General features: G+C 47.3%; 1 long non-coding RNA gene across 1 annotated transcript; it reads right to left on the minus strand.

Annotated features, from left to right (window-relative positions):
- Window positions 1-3,145: 3,145 nt before the first annotated feature.
- LOC119281034 lies at window positions 3,146-4,999 on the minus strand. The gene is made up of 5 exons (XR_005138248.1): window positions 4,742-4,999; window positions 4,400-4,648; window positions 3,847-4,159; window positions 3,639-3,751; window positions 3,146-3,553 (listed from the first exon to the last, which is right to left on the minus strand). It is a non-coding gene; the product is annotated as an uncharacterized LOC119281034 (long non-coding RNA).
- Window positions 5,000-16,307: the final 11,308 nt, after the last annotated feature.

Here is a 16,307-nt window from a genome sequence, read left to right on the forward strand (position 1 = left end):
GCCGTGTCTCGGCGTTCAATTATCAACACAATTATTCCTTATCACACATTTCATCACAGAAAAATCAAATACTTCAACAAAATACTACAACAACAAATAGTTCAATACAAATTATATAGTTCAACAAATAAAAACTCGTATTTCATCACGCGGCGTCCCCCTTGAGCCTCCATAGGTGCTCAATCAGATCTTTCTGCAGTTAATGATGACCCTGTGGGTCTCGGATCTCCTGACACATACTGAGATAGGCAGTCCAAGTTGCCGGTAGCTGGTGATCAACTTCGGCTAGAGGACCCTGCCTGTAGTATGGTTCAGTGTCAAACACTGGGTCTTCTTGCTCGCTCTCGATGATCATGTTGTGCAAGATGACACAACAAGTCATGATCTCCCACATTTGATCTTTCGACCAGGTTTGAGCGGGGTACCGAACAACAGTGAATCGAGATTGGAGCACACCAAATGCCCGCTCGACATCCTTCCTGCAAGCCTCCTGAAGCTTCACAAACCAGGCGTTCTTGCCTCCTGCCACAGGGTTTGAGATCGTCTTCACAAATGTCGACCATCTCGGATAGATGCCGTCAGCTAGATAGTACCCCTTGTTGTATTGGTGCCCATTGATCTCGAAGTTCACCGGAGGAGAATGGCCCTCAACGAGCTTGGCAAAAACAGGAGAGCACTGCAGCACGTTGATGTCATTGTGACTTCCTGGCATACCAAAGAAGGAGTGCCAAATCCAGAGGTCCTGTGTGGCTACCGCCTCAAGCACCACACTGCAACCGCCTTTGGCACCTTTATACATCCCCTACCAACCAAATGGGCGGTTCTTCCATTTCCAATGCATGCAGTCGATGCTTCCAAGCATCCCAGGAAATCCTCTTGCTGCATTCTGGGCTAGGATCCGAGCAGTGTCTTCCGCATTGGGTGTTCTCAAGTATTGTGGCCCAAACACTGCCGCCACTGCCCGACAGAACTTGTAGAAACACTCTATGCTGGTGGACTCGGCCATGCGCCCATAGTCGTCGAGTGAATCACTGGGAGCTCCATATGCAAGCATCCTCATCGCTGTCGTGCACTTCTGGATGGAGGTGAATCCAAGAGCGCCAGTGCAATCCATCTTGCACTTGAAGTAGTTGTCGAACTCCCGGATGGAATTCACAATCCTGAGGAAGAGCTTTCGGCTCATCCGATAACGGCGCCGAAATGTTCTCTCGCCATGAAGTGGAGCATCGGCGAAGTAGTCGGAGTAGAGCATGCAGTAGCCTTGCAAACGATGCCGGTTGTTTGCTTTCACCCGCCCCGGCGCCGAGCCACCTTGACGCGGCTTTTCATTGCTCGCCAGCAGCTGGGCGAGGGCGGCGAGCACCATCAGATGCTCTTCTTCCTGGACGTCGGCCGCGGCTTCCTCCTCCAGCAGTGTGGCGAGCTCTTCCTCCTTATCCGAGTCCATCGCCGAGACAGTCAAAACGCCGAACACCTTGCGATCGGTGGGCGTGTACCCGCCGTTAAACCGCGCCTCCGCGGCCGGAAACGCCCAACTGCTGCGGGAGGGGCTGCCGCGGCGAAGCGCTGCTATTTTCCGACGGGGAATGGCTATCTAGCGGAGTAGGCCGGCGGCCGTCGTCGGGATATAGCTAGTGGTGGCCGAGGGCGCGGGGGGCGAGGGGGTGCGAGGTGAGTCGGGGTAAGAAAACCTTGACTTTTCCCCTGTCGGTGTGGGCCAGGCGTGCTTTTCCCTAGCGCCGGAGCCCCCAACGGCTCCCCAGCGTGCCGGGTTCGGCCTGTGACCGCCGGACGGAAAAAAGGTCCGAACCGGTGATTTTCGGCGTCCTGGGCGACTGGGCCGTTTTTTCGGCGCCGGCGCCGAAAAAGTGGCCTGGGGGGCCTGTTGGGGGCGCGGCTGGAGATGCCCTAAGCAGCACAGTGGCTAATGCATCGCCCTACTAGCCAGGAGACCAGGGTTCGATTCCCAAGTTTGACACTTTTTCCACGAAAGTGTTGTTCTGTGCTCGAGCGCATGTGCCCTCGATATCTTCCCCCTTCGTTCCTCTCGAGATTGCCAACGCACACCGTATAGGCCCAGGTATATATCAGGTATTTATATTACTCCCTCCGTTCACTTTTGTAAGTCGTTTCAGACAACTCAAAATAGGCTGTTTTGCACATTGTCTGAAATGTCTTCAAGGTCTTACAAAAGTGAACAGAGGGAGTAATAAACAGGCCGATGGCCCACGCCTCCAGCACAACGGCTTGGAATTTGATTGACGAGGTGGGCCGTGAGACACCAAATTCTGGACTAACGCACCTACCAATCATATCCTGCATGGTTCGTGTTCATCCCGTCTCCCCCTGCCCTGCAAAACACGAACATTCATCAGCCACCCTTCTATAAAAAAATACCTTAAAAAAGCATTCAGCAGCCATATGCAGCGAAGGAGAAGATCCAAACTAAGACACTCCTGCCAGAACGTGATGCATACATGATCAGATGGAGCATAAACACCGGAAGATCCAGCTGATCTCAAGCTCTGATCCTACAGCTTGGTTCATGGTACTCTCAGAGCTACCTCAAACCTTAAAACAGAGGGACAACTATTATTTCAAGATAGTCCAAACGTAGTCGACACAAGCTATCTCTGCTGATAGTACGCACAACTTCGAGTTCGCATCAGACTCTATTATGGTCGATCCAGATCCAGATAGCTTTGAGGGAGCCACGCCAATTTGCTCCCGAGCAATTGCTGGAGGTGAGACAAACTCCAGCGGCTACTCTGCTCCCGTTTATGTAAGACAGCCTCTGCTTCTCATGCTCTAGTCTTTCGAAATTCAAAAGATGGAAACATCGAGAGCGCGCAACCTGCGGCATGCTTACACTTACCAGCAATGCAACCTCCAGAGTTACCGCCATTAAATATTATGCACCAATGAACAAGCAACACTAGAGACACAATCGTCCCCAACAGCCAGGATGAAAAACTGAACCACATTGGATGCATTTGCATGAACTGTTGCATATTGCTCAGCAGTGCACACGCAGCAAGACTATAAATTCAGGGTTACATATTCAGAAAACTTACAGTTACAAGACTGTATAAATTCAACGTTACATATTCAGAAAACTTAGTACTACCCAAGAATTCAAATATGTATAAATCTAGAGTTACGCTCATCAAATATCCAAGGCAGGCATCACACTTCAACGAAAATTCAGAAACAGTACTAGCATGTCAAACTCTTTCCTTGGATAGTCATAATCCTAGGAAATCCTGAGAACATGGATTCACAAATCATAATGGGTTTTATCAAACATGGAATCAGGATAAGTTCAGAATTACAACGTCGAAAATGATGACGGACACACTAGACCGACAAACATTTTTTGGTCCCATACACTAAGGAAGCACACAGTGAAATGCGTAAAACTGAATGGATTCTTGTGACTATAGTCCCTCTGATATTGTGTAAGGTGAGCAGGCAGAATATAACTTGCATCTCTGGTCCACCTATTAACTATGTGCTTCTGTGGAATTTCTTTTATTCTGATGAAATCAAGCACCTGAATGCAACCAAAAAACAAGATGTTCAGCATTTTTAGATAATGTGATACCTCACATATATTCATTGTAGCACATTCAGACTACCTTCAGGACATGGCTACGTAACAATCCCTTGTGAGCAAACTGACCACACTCGCATTCAAAGTTTCAAACTCATCACCTCCAGGACCTTTTGTGTTCTCAACACGAGCTTCACCCTGCAACATGTTATCAATTAACAACATTAGAAGTAGTCCCGAGCCAAACTGAAATTATTGATCAGAAACCACCAGAAGCAAATTTTACTACTCACCGAGCACCCACGCACTCCTGGATGCACTTTGTCCTCTCGGCATTTAGCCGGCTCTTCCCATACCAGATGCCAAACCCCTTCTCCCATGAGTACAGATTGTAGAAGTTGTATACCTCTCCCTAAGAGTTGAAAGTAGGACCAAGAACCAGTGTGATCACGTTTTCAGCTAGGTTCTCTGCGAGCATCTGGCTGCCTTCTCAAACGCACTGATACGATTTGGGCACGGTGTTCTGCTAGGAGCGGCGGTACCAATCCTAAGCCCGCAAAACAGCTACTTATAGCATCAATTTTACGAATGCAAAGAGCACTCAACCTGCAAACACAGGCACATATGGCATCAATTTTACGAATGCAGAGAGGAATCAGCTTGCAAACATAAATTTTCTGAATGCACAGAGCAATCAGCCTGCAAACACAAGCACATACAACATGAATTTCCTCAATGCAGTGAGTAATCAACACTTGCTCCAACTGTACATTTTCTTCAGTCATGTCTAGGTTTGTTTCCTAAATCCCTGAATAACTGATGGGATACAGCTTGTTCTTCACTAACCTCGTGTTCCATCCCGGCGCTTCGGGATTCATCTTCATCGTTGACAGCTCTGGCGGCGGCGACGAACTCTCCCTTTTGTCGGCTGCCGCCTCCTTCACCGAGAAGATTTATGCTTTGCCCCTGTCCGCCATCCGGTGTTGCGCCGCCTCGCGCTCCGCCTGATGTGCCACCTCAAAATCCGTCACCGCAGGGCCATTCACAACCACGGGGGCAGGCATCAAAGTCTTCCCTAGCTCAAGCAGAGTGGATCTGAAACTTGGAAAAAAAGGCACCCTCTGCATCAGCTAAGCCAGAGGCCTAAAAATGGAGATGGCATGGCCAGAAAAGCAAAGATCCAAGTACCTGCCGACCGTCTACATCAGAAACACCATGGTCCGTGGCCGTCGGTGCTCCTGGCCTCTATCCTGTAGTCCTCGGCTTCCAAATGATCCACGCGCTGGGCAAGAAAACTCTCGCTCCTGCAACCGGTACACAGGAAGTGAACTTCCCGAGCCACGGATCAGATGGCGCCGCCGATTCTGATCCACGGCTCAGTTCGCCGACGGCGGGCGGCCGTCTACCACCCAGCACAACCACGTACGTATTCCCCAACAGTGTTCATTTTCTGGCACACCGCAACCGCACATATAAAAAAATGGCTCCGATCCAGAAGCGCTAACCGACGACCTCGAAATCGAGCGCATCTAAGCTCGCGCTCAGTTACTCCACGTCCTGGAAAGTGTTGTTCTGTGCTTGAGCGCATGCGTCCTTCCTTTTTTCATCCCTTTTCTCATGCACGTCCTCTCCCACATATGCTTTCATGGGCCGGCCCATTTAAGGGCTTAACTCCCTTGTTCTTTTGCATTTTTTTTTTGTCTTTTCCTCCTTCTTCAAACTAATTTGGGATTTCCAAATTTTTAAAGTGGTGAGTTTTCTAAAAAATGTTCGAGCAATCATAAAATGTATGTGAATTCAAAAAGTGTTTAGGAAATCTTAAAAAAATTGCTGATTCAAAAAATGTTGTGGTATTGCAAAACTGTTCGCAAATTATAAAAAAACATGATTAGGAAAAAATTGTCGGGAAATAAAATCATGTTCATGATTTTTTAAAAATGATCATGTATTCAAAACATACTCGGGAATCTGGGAAAAAATGTTCATGAAATTTTAGAAAAATTTCAAAGAAATAAAAGAACACAAATTTTGAATTTTTTTCTCAAATGTTTAAAAAGTTCATCGATTCAAAAATGTTTGTTGAGTAAAAAAAATTCAGGAATTCAAAAGTTGTTCGTGCATTTCAAAAGATGCTCATGATTTGATAGAAAATCCAAAAATTCAAAAAAATATCAACCTGAATCGAACGAAAGGTTAGCCATTCAAACCAAATCAAAAACCATACCAGAAAACCCAATTCCTTTCCTTGGCTCGTAATCACAAACGGTGCCACTGGCAAGGCAGACTGGAGAACCCAATGAATGTGAGAATTTTGAGAAAAATTCTCGACACATAAGATGGCACTCCAGTGAATAAGCAAGCTGATGACATGCTCTCGGGGGTTATACCTGATGGCTTGATATACTCTAGCTTTTTACAGAAAAATGATAAAACCATATTTAGAGAATATGATATGGGTCCACACAAAGGAACAAAAAATTTCTAGGCACCCTTTAATTTTTTTTCTCTTAATATCTAGTGTGCCCTTTAACATGGTTAGAGCATCTCCAATAGTCGCGCGAAAGTGCAGCGCCCAAAATAAAATTCCCTGCGCCGAATTAGCGGTTTGGCGCGCGGGAGTGGCGCGGTGGTTTTCCAGACGCGCAAAAAATAAACACGTCGCTGGTAGCGCTTCAATAGACGATCGATAGTGCAGCGCGCGACCATCCGGTGCTTGGCAAAATGTGAAACAATACATATCGATTTGACAATATGAACCAAATAAAATGATCTAAAAATAGCAAAATCATGATTCATACCACCAACATATCATAGTTCAAATGAAGGACATAGTTCAAAGTATGAAACCACAAGCAAGTTCACACAAATATAGGTTCACACAAACAAATAAACATCAACATCCATGCCTCCTCATCTTCTTCCTCCTCATCATCACCATCACGCTCTTCCTCTTCATTTGAAAACTCGGACGGTGTTTGCACTAGTGCCACCATCCATAGAAGGCATCGACGCAACGGAAGGCATGCCTCCACCCATAGGTGCTCCCATGCCTCCACCCATAGGTGCTCCCATGCCTCCAATGCCACCCGCACGTGCACTCATGCCACCTATCTCACCCATGCCTCCATATGCTCCCATGCCACTCATGTCTCCAATGCCACCCGGAGGTGCACTCATGCCTCCCATCCCTCCAAATTCTTCAATGAGAGACCCAAAACTCATGCCACCCATGTCTTGCATAGTAAAATGTCCTTGTCCATGGTGTAGTTTGCCGACCTTCCTTTCGGTGCATCGATCAACCCCACACCGTCCTCATCCACTTCATATTCGTGGTCTTCTTGATGAACTTTGTTGGTATGAGACCAATGATCATATGAATTGTTTGACCTAACATTCATAGTTGACAAATATGCATCATCAAGCCATACTACAATACACCATAGCGCACACACACTGTTGGGGAACGTTGCAGAAAATAAAAAAAATTCTACGGTTTCACCAAGATCCATCTATGAGTTCATCTAAGCAACGAGTGATTGAAGTGCATCTACATACCTTTGTAGATCGCGAGCGGAAGCGTTCAAGAGAACGGGGTTGAGGGAGTCGTACTCGTCGTGATCCAAATCACCGATGACCAAGTGCCGAACGGACAGCACCTCCGCGTTCAACACACGTACGGAGCGGATGACGTCTCCCGCGCCTTGATCCAGCAAGGAGGAGGGAGAGGTTGAGGAAGAAGGCTCCAACAACAGCACGACGGCGTGGTGGTGATGGAGTGGCAGGGCTCCGCCAAGCTCACGCGGAGGAGGAGATGTGTTGGGGAGGGGAGGGGCTGCGTCTTGGATGTTGTGTGCAGCCCTCCCCTCGCCCCTCTATTTATAGGGGAAGGGGGAAGGGGGCCGGACCCCTCTAGATGAGATCTAGAGGGGGGCGGCAGCCAAGGGAGGGGGCTTGCCCCCCAAGCAAGGGGGGCGCCCCCACTAGGGTTCCCCCCCCTAACCCTAGGCGCATGGGCCCAAGGGGGGGGGATGCACCCAGCCCTCCAGGGGCTGGTTCCCTGCCCTCTACGGCCCATGAGGCCCTCCGAGAGAGGTGGCCCCTCCCGGTGGACCCCCGGAACCCCTCCGGTGGCCCCGATACAATACCGATATGCCCCCAAAACTTTCCGGTGACCGTATGACAACTTCCCATATATAAATCTTCACCTCCGGACCATTCCGGAACTCCTCGTGACGTCCGGGATCTCATCCGGGACTCCGAACAACATTCGGTAATCACATACAAGTCTTCCTAATAAACCTAGCGTCACCGAACCTTAAGTGTGTAGACCCTACGAGTTCGGGAATCATGCAGTCATGACCGAGACAGCTCTCCGGCCAATAACCAACAGCGGGATCTGGATACCCATGTTGGATCCCACATGTTCCACGATGATCTCATCGGATGAACCACGATGTCGAGGATTAAAGCAATCCCGTATACAATTCCCTTTGTCAATCGGTACGTTACTTGCTCGAGATTCGATCGTCGGTATCCCAATACCTCGTTCAATCTCGTTACCGGCAAGTCACTTTACTTGTACCATAATGCATGATCCCGTGACCAGACACTTGGTCACTTTGAGCTCATTATGATGATGCATTACCGAGTGGGCCCAGATATACCTCTCCGTCATACGGAGTGACAAATCCCAGTCTCGATCCGTGTCAACCCAACAGACACTTTCGGAGATACCTGTAGTGCACCTTTATAGTCACCCAGTTACGTTGTGACGTTTGGTACACCCAAAGCACTCCTACGGTATCCGGGAGTTAAACAATCTCATGGTCTAAGGAAAAGATACTTGACATTGGAAAAGCTCTAGCAAAACGAACTACACGATCTTGTGCTATGCTTAGGATTGGGTCTTGTCCATCACATCATTATCCTAATGATGTGATCCCGTTATCAACGACATCTAATGTCCATAGTTAGGAAACCATGACTATCTGTTGATCAACGAGCTAGTCAACAAGAGGCTTACTAGGGACATATTATGGTCTATATATTCACACGTGTATTACGATTTCCGGATAATACAATTATAGCATGAATAAAGACAATTATCATGAAAAAGGAAATATAATAATAATCCTTTTATTATTGCCTCTAGGGCATATTTCCAACAGTCTCCCACTTGCACTAGAGTCAATAATCTAGTTACATTGTGATGAATCAAACACCCATAGAGTTCTGGTGTTGATCATGTTTTGCTCGCGAAAGAGGTTTAGTCAACGGATCTGCGACATTCAGATCTGTATGTACTTTGCAAATATCTATGTCTCCATCTTGAACATTTTCACGGATGGAGTTGAAACGACGCTTGATGTGTCTGGTCTTCTTGCGAAACCTGGGCTCCTTGGCAAGGGCAATAGCTCCAGTGTTGTCACAAAAGAGTTTGATCGGCCCCGACGCATTGGGTATGACTCCTAGGTCAGTGATGAACTCCTTCACCCAAATTGCTTCATGCGTTGCCTCCAAGGCTGCCATGTACTCCGCTTCACATGTAGATCCCGCCACGATGCTCTGCTTGCAGCTGCACCAGCTTACTGCTCCACCATTCAACATATACACGTATCCGGTTTGTGACTTAGAGTCATCCAGATCTGTGTCGAAGCTAGCGTCGACGTAACCCTTTACGACGAGCTCTTTGTCACCTCCATAAACGAGAAACATGTTTTTTGTCCTTTTCAGGTACTTCAGGATATTCTTGACCACTGTCCAGTGTTCCTTGCCAGGATTACTTTGGTACCTTCCTACCAAACTTACGACAAGGTTTACATCAGGTCTGGTACACAGCATGGCGTACATAATAGATCCTATGGCTGAAGCATAGGGGATAACACTCATCTCTTCTTTATCTTTTGTCGTGGTCGGGCATTAAGCCGAGCTCAATCTCACACCTTGCAATACAGGCAAGAACCCTTTCTTGGACTGGTCCATTTTGAACTTCTTCAAAATCTTATCAAGGTATGTGCTTTGTGAAAGACCTATGAGGCGTCTCGATCTATCCCTATAGATCTTGATGCCTAATATGTAAGCAGCTTCTCCAAGGTCCTTCATTGAAAAACACTTATTCAAGTAGGCCTTAATGCTGTCCAAAAGTTATATATCATTTCCCATCAAAAGTATGTCATCTACATATAATATGAGAAATGCTACAGAGCTCCGACTCACTTTCTTGTAAACGCAGGCTTCTCCATAAGTCTGCATAAACCCAAATGCTTTGATCTTCTCATCAAAGCGAATGTTCCAACTCCGAGATGCTTGCACCAGCCCATAAATGGATCGATGGAGCTTGCATGCCTTGTTAGCATTCTTAGGATCGACAAAACCCTCCGGCTGCATCATATACAGTTCTTCCTTAAGATGTCCGTTAAGGAATGCTGTTTTGACGTCCATCTGCCATATCTCATAATCATAGTATGCGGCAATTGCTAACATGATTCGGACGGACTTCATCTTAGCTACGGGAGAGAAAGTCTCATCGTAGTCAACCCCTTGAACTTGCCGATAACCCTTAGCGACAAGTCGAGCTTTATAGATGGTAATATTACCATCCGCGTCCGTCTTCTTCTTAAAGATACATTTGTTTTCTACCGCTCGCCGATCATCGGGCAAGTCTGTCAAAGTCCATACTTTGTTTTCATACATGGATTCTATCTCGGATTGCATGGCTTCAAGCCATTTGTTGGAATCTGGGCCCGCCATCGCTTCTTCATAGTTCGAAGGTTCACCGTTGTCTAACAACATGATTTCCAGGACAGGGTTGCCATACCACTCTGGTGTGGAACGTGTCCTTGTGGACCTACGAAGTTCAGTAGCAACTTGATCCGAAGTACCTTGATCATCAACATTAATTTCCTCTCCAGTCGGTGTAGGCACCACAGGAACATTTTCCTGAGTTGCACTACTTTCCGGTTCAAGAGGTAGTACTTCATCGAGTTCTACTTTCCTCCCACTTACTCCTTTCGAGAGAAACTCTTTTTCCAGAAAGGATCCGTTCTTGGCAACAAAGATCTTGCCCTCGGATCTTAAGTAGAAGGTATACCCAATGGTTTCCTTAGGGTATCCTATGCAGACGCATTTTTCTGACTTGGGTTCGAGCTTTTCAGGTTGTAGTTTCTTGACATAAGCATCGCATCCCCAAACTTTTAGAAACGACAGCTTAGGTTTCTTCCCAAACCATAATTCATACGGTGTCGTCTCAACGGATTTAGACGGTGCCCTATTTAAAGGGAATGTAGCTGTCTCTAGAGCGTATCCCCAAAATGATAGTGGTAAATCGGTAAGAGACATCATAGATCGCACCATATCCAATAGAGTGCGATTACGACGTTCGGGCACACCGTTACGCTGAGGTGTTCCAGGCGGCGTGAGTTGTGAAACGATTCCACATTTCCTTAAGTGTGTACCAAATTCGTGACTTAAATATTCTCCTCCACGATTTGATCGTAGGAACTTTATCTTTCGGTCACGTTGATTCTCTACCTCATTCTGAAATTCCTTGAACTTTTCAAAGGTCTCAGACTTGTGTTTCATCAAGTAGACATACCCATATCTACTCAAGTCATCAGTGAGAGTGAGAACATAACGATATCCTCCGCGAGCCTCAACGCTCATTGGACCGCACACATCGGTATGTATGATTTCCAATAAGTTGGTTGCTCGCTCCATTGTTCCGGAGAACGGAGTCTTGGTTTGCCCATGAGGCATGGTTCGCATGTGTCAAATGATTCATAATCAAGAGACTCTAAAATTCCATCAGCATGTAGCTTCTTCATGCGCTTGACACCAATGTGACCAAGGCGGCAGTGCCACAAGTATGTGGGACTATCGTTATCAACTTTACATCTTTTGGTATTCACACTATGAATATGTGTAACATTACGTTCGAGATTCATTAAGAATAAACCATTGACCATCGGACATGACCATAAAACAGATCTCTCATATAAATAGAACAACCATTATTCTCGGATTTAAGTGAGTAGCCATCTCGTATCAAACGAGATCCAGATACAATGTTCATGCTCAAACTTGGCACTAAATAACAATTATTGAGGTTCAAAACTAATCCTGTGGGTAAATGTAGAGGCAGCGTGCCAACGGCGATCACATCGACCTTGGAACCATTCCCGACGCGCATCATTACCTCGTCCTTCGCCAGTCTCCGCTTATTTCGCAGCTCCTGCTGTGAGTTACAAATATGAGCAACGGCACCGGTATCAAATACCCAGGAGTTACTATGAGTACTGGTAAGGTACACATCAATTACATGTATATCAAATATACCTTTAGTGTTGCCGGCCTTCTTGTCTGCTAAGTATTTGGGGCAGTTCCGCTTCCAGTGACCCCTCCCTTTGCAATAAAAGCACTCAGTCTCAGGCTTGGGTCCATTCTTTGACTTCTTCCCGGCAACTGGCTTACCGGGTGCGGCAACATCCTTGCCGTCCTTCTTGAAGTTCTTCTTGCCCTGGCCCTTCTTGAACTTGGTGGTTTTATTGACCATCAACACTTGATGTTCTTTCTTGATTTCTACCTCTGCCGACTTCAGCATTGAAAATACTTCAGGAATAGTTTTCACCATCCCCTGCATATTGTAGTTCATCACAAAGCTCTTGTAGCTCGGTGGGAGCGACTGAAGGATTCTGTCAATGACCGCCTCGTCCGGGAGGTTAATGTTCAGCTGGGACAGGCGGTTGTGCAACCCAGACATTTTGAGTATGTGCTTACTGACGGAACTATTTTCCTCCATCTTATAACTATAGAAATTGTCGGAGACTTCATATCTCTCAACCCGGGCATGAGCTTGGAAAACCATTTTCAGCTCCTCGAACATCTCATATGCTCCGTGTTGCTCAAAACGCTTTGAGAGTCCCGGTTCTAAGCTGTAAAGCATGCCGCACTGAACAAGGGAGTAATCATCAGCACGTGACTGCCAAGCGTTCATAACGTCTTGGTTCTCTGGGATGGGTGCTTCATCTAGCGGTCCTTCTAGGACATATGCTTTCTTGGCAGCTATGAGGATGATCCTCAGGTTCTGGAACCAGTCCGTATAGTTGCTGCCATCATCTTTCAGCTTGGTTTTCTCTAGGAACGCGTTGAAGTTCATGTTGACATGAGCGTTGGCCATTTGATCTACAAGACATATTTGCAAAGGTTTTGGACTAAGTTCATGATAATTAAGTTCGTCTAATCAAATTATTTAATGAACTCCCACTCAGATTAGACATCCCTCTAGTCATCTAAGTGTTACATGATCCGAGTCGACTAGGCCATGTCCGATCATCACGTGAGACGGACTAGTCATCATCGGTGAACATCTCCATGTTGACCGTATCTTCCATATGACTCATGTTCGACCTTTCGGTCTCTGTGTTCCGAGGTCATGTATGTACATGCTAGGCTCATCAAGTTAACCCTAAGTGTTTTTGCATGTGTAAAACTGTCTTACACCCGTTGTATGTGAACGTAAGAATCTATCACACCCGATCATCACGTGGTGCTTCGAAACGACAAACTTTAGCAACGACGCACAGTTAGGGGGAACACTTTCTTGAAATTATTATAAGGGATCATCTTATTTACTACCGTCGTTCTAAGTAAACAAGATGCATAAACATAATAAACATCACATGCAGTTATATAATAGTGACATGATATGGCCAATATCATATAGCTCCTTTGATCTCCATCTTCGGGGCTCCATGATCATCTTCGTCACCGGCATGACACCATGATCTCCATCATCATGATCTCCATCATCGTGTCTTCATGAAGTTGTCACGCCAACGACTACTTCTACTTCTATGGCTAACGCGTTTAGCAATAAAGTAAAGTAATTTACATGGTGTTCTTCAATGACACGCAGGTCATACAAAAATAAAGACAACTCCTATGGCTCCTGCCGGTTGTCATACTCATCGACATGCAAGTAGTGATTCCTATTACAAGAATATGATCTCATACATCACAATACATCATTCATCATTCATCACAACTTTTGGCCATATCATATCACAAGACAATTGCTGCAAAAACAAGTTAGACGTCCTCTAATTGTTTTTGCATCTTTTACGTGGCTGCAATTGGGTTCTAGCAAGAACGTTTTCTTACCTATGAATAACCACAACATGATTTTGCCAACTTCTAATTACCCTTCATAAGGACCCTTTTCATCGAATCCGCTCCAACTAAAGTGGGAGAGACAGACACCTGCTAGCCACCTTATGCAACTAGTGCATGTCAGTCGGTGGAACCTGTCTCACGTCATCGTACGTGTAAGGTCCGTTCGGGCCGCTTCATCCCACAATACCACTGAAGCAAAATAAGACTAGTAGCGGCAAGCAAGTTGACAAGATCTACGCCCACAACAAATTTGTGTTCTACTCGTGCAATAGAGAACTACGCATAGACCTAGCTCATGATGCCACTGTTGGGGAACGTTGCAGAAAATAAAAAATTTCCTACGGTTTCACCAAGATCCATCTATGAGTTCATCTAAGCAACGAGTGATTGGAGTGCATCTACATACCTTTGTAGATTGCGATCGGAAGCGTTCAAGAGAACGGGGTTGAGGGAGTCGTACTCGTCGTGATCCAAATCACCGATGACCAAGTGCCGAACGGACAACACCTCCGCGTTCAACACACGCACGGAGCGGATGACGTCTCCTGCACCTTGGGCCAGCAAGGAGGAGGGAGAGGTTGAGGAAGAAGGCTCCAACAGCAGCACGACAGCGTGGTGGTGATGGAGTGGCAGATCTCCGGCAGGGCTTCGCCAAGCTCACGCGGAGGAGGAGATGTCTTGGGGAGGGGAGGGGCTGCGCCTTGGATGTTGTGTGCATCCCTCCCCTCGCCCCTCTATTTATAGGGGAAGGGGGAAGGGGGCCGGCCCCCTCTAGATGAGATCTAGAGGGGGGGGGGGACGACCAAGGGAGGGGGCTTGCCCCCCAAGCAAGGGGGGCGCCCCCACTAGGGTTTACCCCCCCAACCCTAGGCACATGGGCCCAAGGGGGGGATGCGCACAGCCCTCCAGGGGCTGGTTCCCTGCCCTATACGGCCCATGAGGCCCTCCAAGAGAGGTGGCCCCTCCCGGTGGACCCCCTGAACCCCTCTGGTGGCCCCGGTACAATACCGATATGCCCCCAAAACGTTCCGGTGATCGTATGACAACTTCCCATATATAAATCTTCACCTCCGGACCATTCCGGAACTCCTCTTGACGTCCGGGATCTCATCCAGGACTCCGAACAACATTCAGTAATCACATACAAGTCTTCCTAATAACCCTAGTGTCACCGAACCTTAAGTGTGTAGACCCTACGGGTTCGGGAATCATGCAGACATGACCGAGACAGCTCTCCGGCCAATAACCAACAGCGGGATCTGGATACCCATGTTGGCTCCCACATGTTCCACGATGATCTCATCGGATGAACCACGATGTCGAGGATTAAAGCAACCCCGTATACAATTCCCTTTGTCAATCGGTACGTTACTTGCCCGAGATTTGATCGTCGGTATCCCAATACCTCGTTCAATCTCGTTACCGGCAAGTCACTTTACTCGTACCGTAATGCATGATCCCGTGACCAGACACTTGGTCACTTTGAGCTCATTATGATGATGCATTACCGAGTGGGCCCAGATATACCTCTCCGTCATACGGAGTGACAAATCCCAGTCTCGATCCGTGTCAACCCAACAGACACTTTCGGAGATACCTGTAGTGCACCTTTATAGTCACCCAGTTACGTTGTGACGTTTGGTACACCCAAAGCACTCCTACGGTATCCGGGAGTTACACGATCTCATGGTCTAAGGAAAAGATACTTGACATTGGAAAAGCTCTAGCAAAACGAACTACACGATCTTGTGCTATGCTTAGGATTGGGTCTTGTCCATCACATCATTCTCCTAATGATGTGATCCCGTTATCAACGAGATCTAATGTCCATAGTCAGGAAACCATGACTATCTGTTGATCAACGAGGTAGTCAACTAGAGGCTTACTAGGGACATATTATGGTCTATGTATTCACACGTATATTATGATTTCCGGATAATACAATTATAGCATGAATAAAGACAATTTTCATGAACAAGGAAATATAATAATAATCCTTTTATTATTGCTTCTAGGGCATATTTCCAACACACACATCAAGCCATTCGTATATAGCAATCTATCTCACAACAACAAAAAATAAAAGAAAATTTTATACCTTGTGGGAATTTCCTCGAACACATTAGGCGCGGCCGGTGGTGCACCAAATTGCGAGCTCGGGGGCGCTTCGGGCGGTGGTGGCGGAGGCTGGAAGGCGACCGGAGGCTTCACACCACGACCCGCATTCGCCTTGCTCTTATTTTGGCTTCCAATCGCCGCAGCAAACTGTGGCCGCTTGGAGGCGATGCTCCGTGTGTTCGTAACGGCCGGCGGCACGACGACCCCTTGTGAGGTCACCCGTGGCGGCATGAAGAGTCCGCGGGCGATCACGGCGGTCGGACTGGGTGCGGTGCCGTCGGCGGAGAAATCTGCGCTAGGGTTTGCAGCCGAGGTAGCGGCTGCGTGACGGCGGGGTCGCGAGCGTACGAATGAGTGGGGGAGGCCAGTCTACCCGTCCATGGCACGAACTTCACCGGTGGCGGTGCAGAGCGGGGCGGAGCGGCCGGAGGTTTCAGCATGGGCGCGGGCTGGCGGTTGGTCTCCT

The sequence above is a fragment of the Triticum dicoccoides genome, chromosome 3B, assembly GCF_002162155.2.
Source record: "Triticum dicoccoides isolate Atlit2015 ecotype Zavitan chromosome 3B, WEW_v2.0, whole genome shotgun sequence".
Taxonomy (NCBI): Eukaryota; Viridiplantae; Streptophyta; class Magnoliopsida; order Poales; family Poaceae; genus Triticum; species Triticum dicoccoides.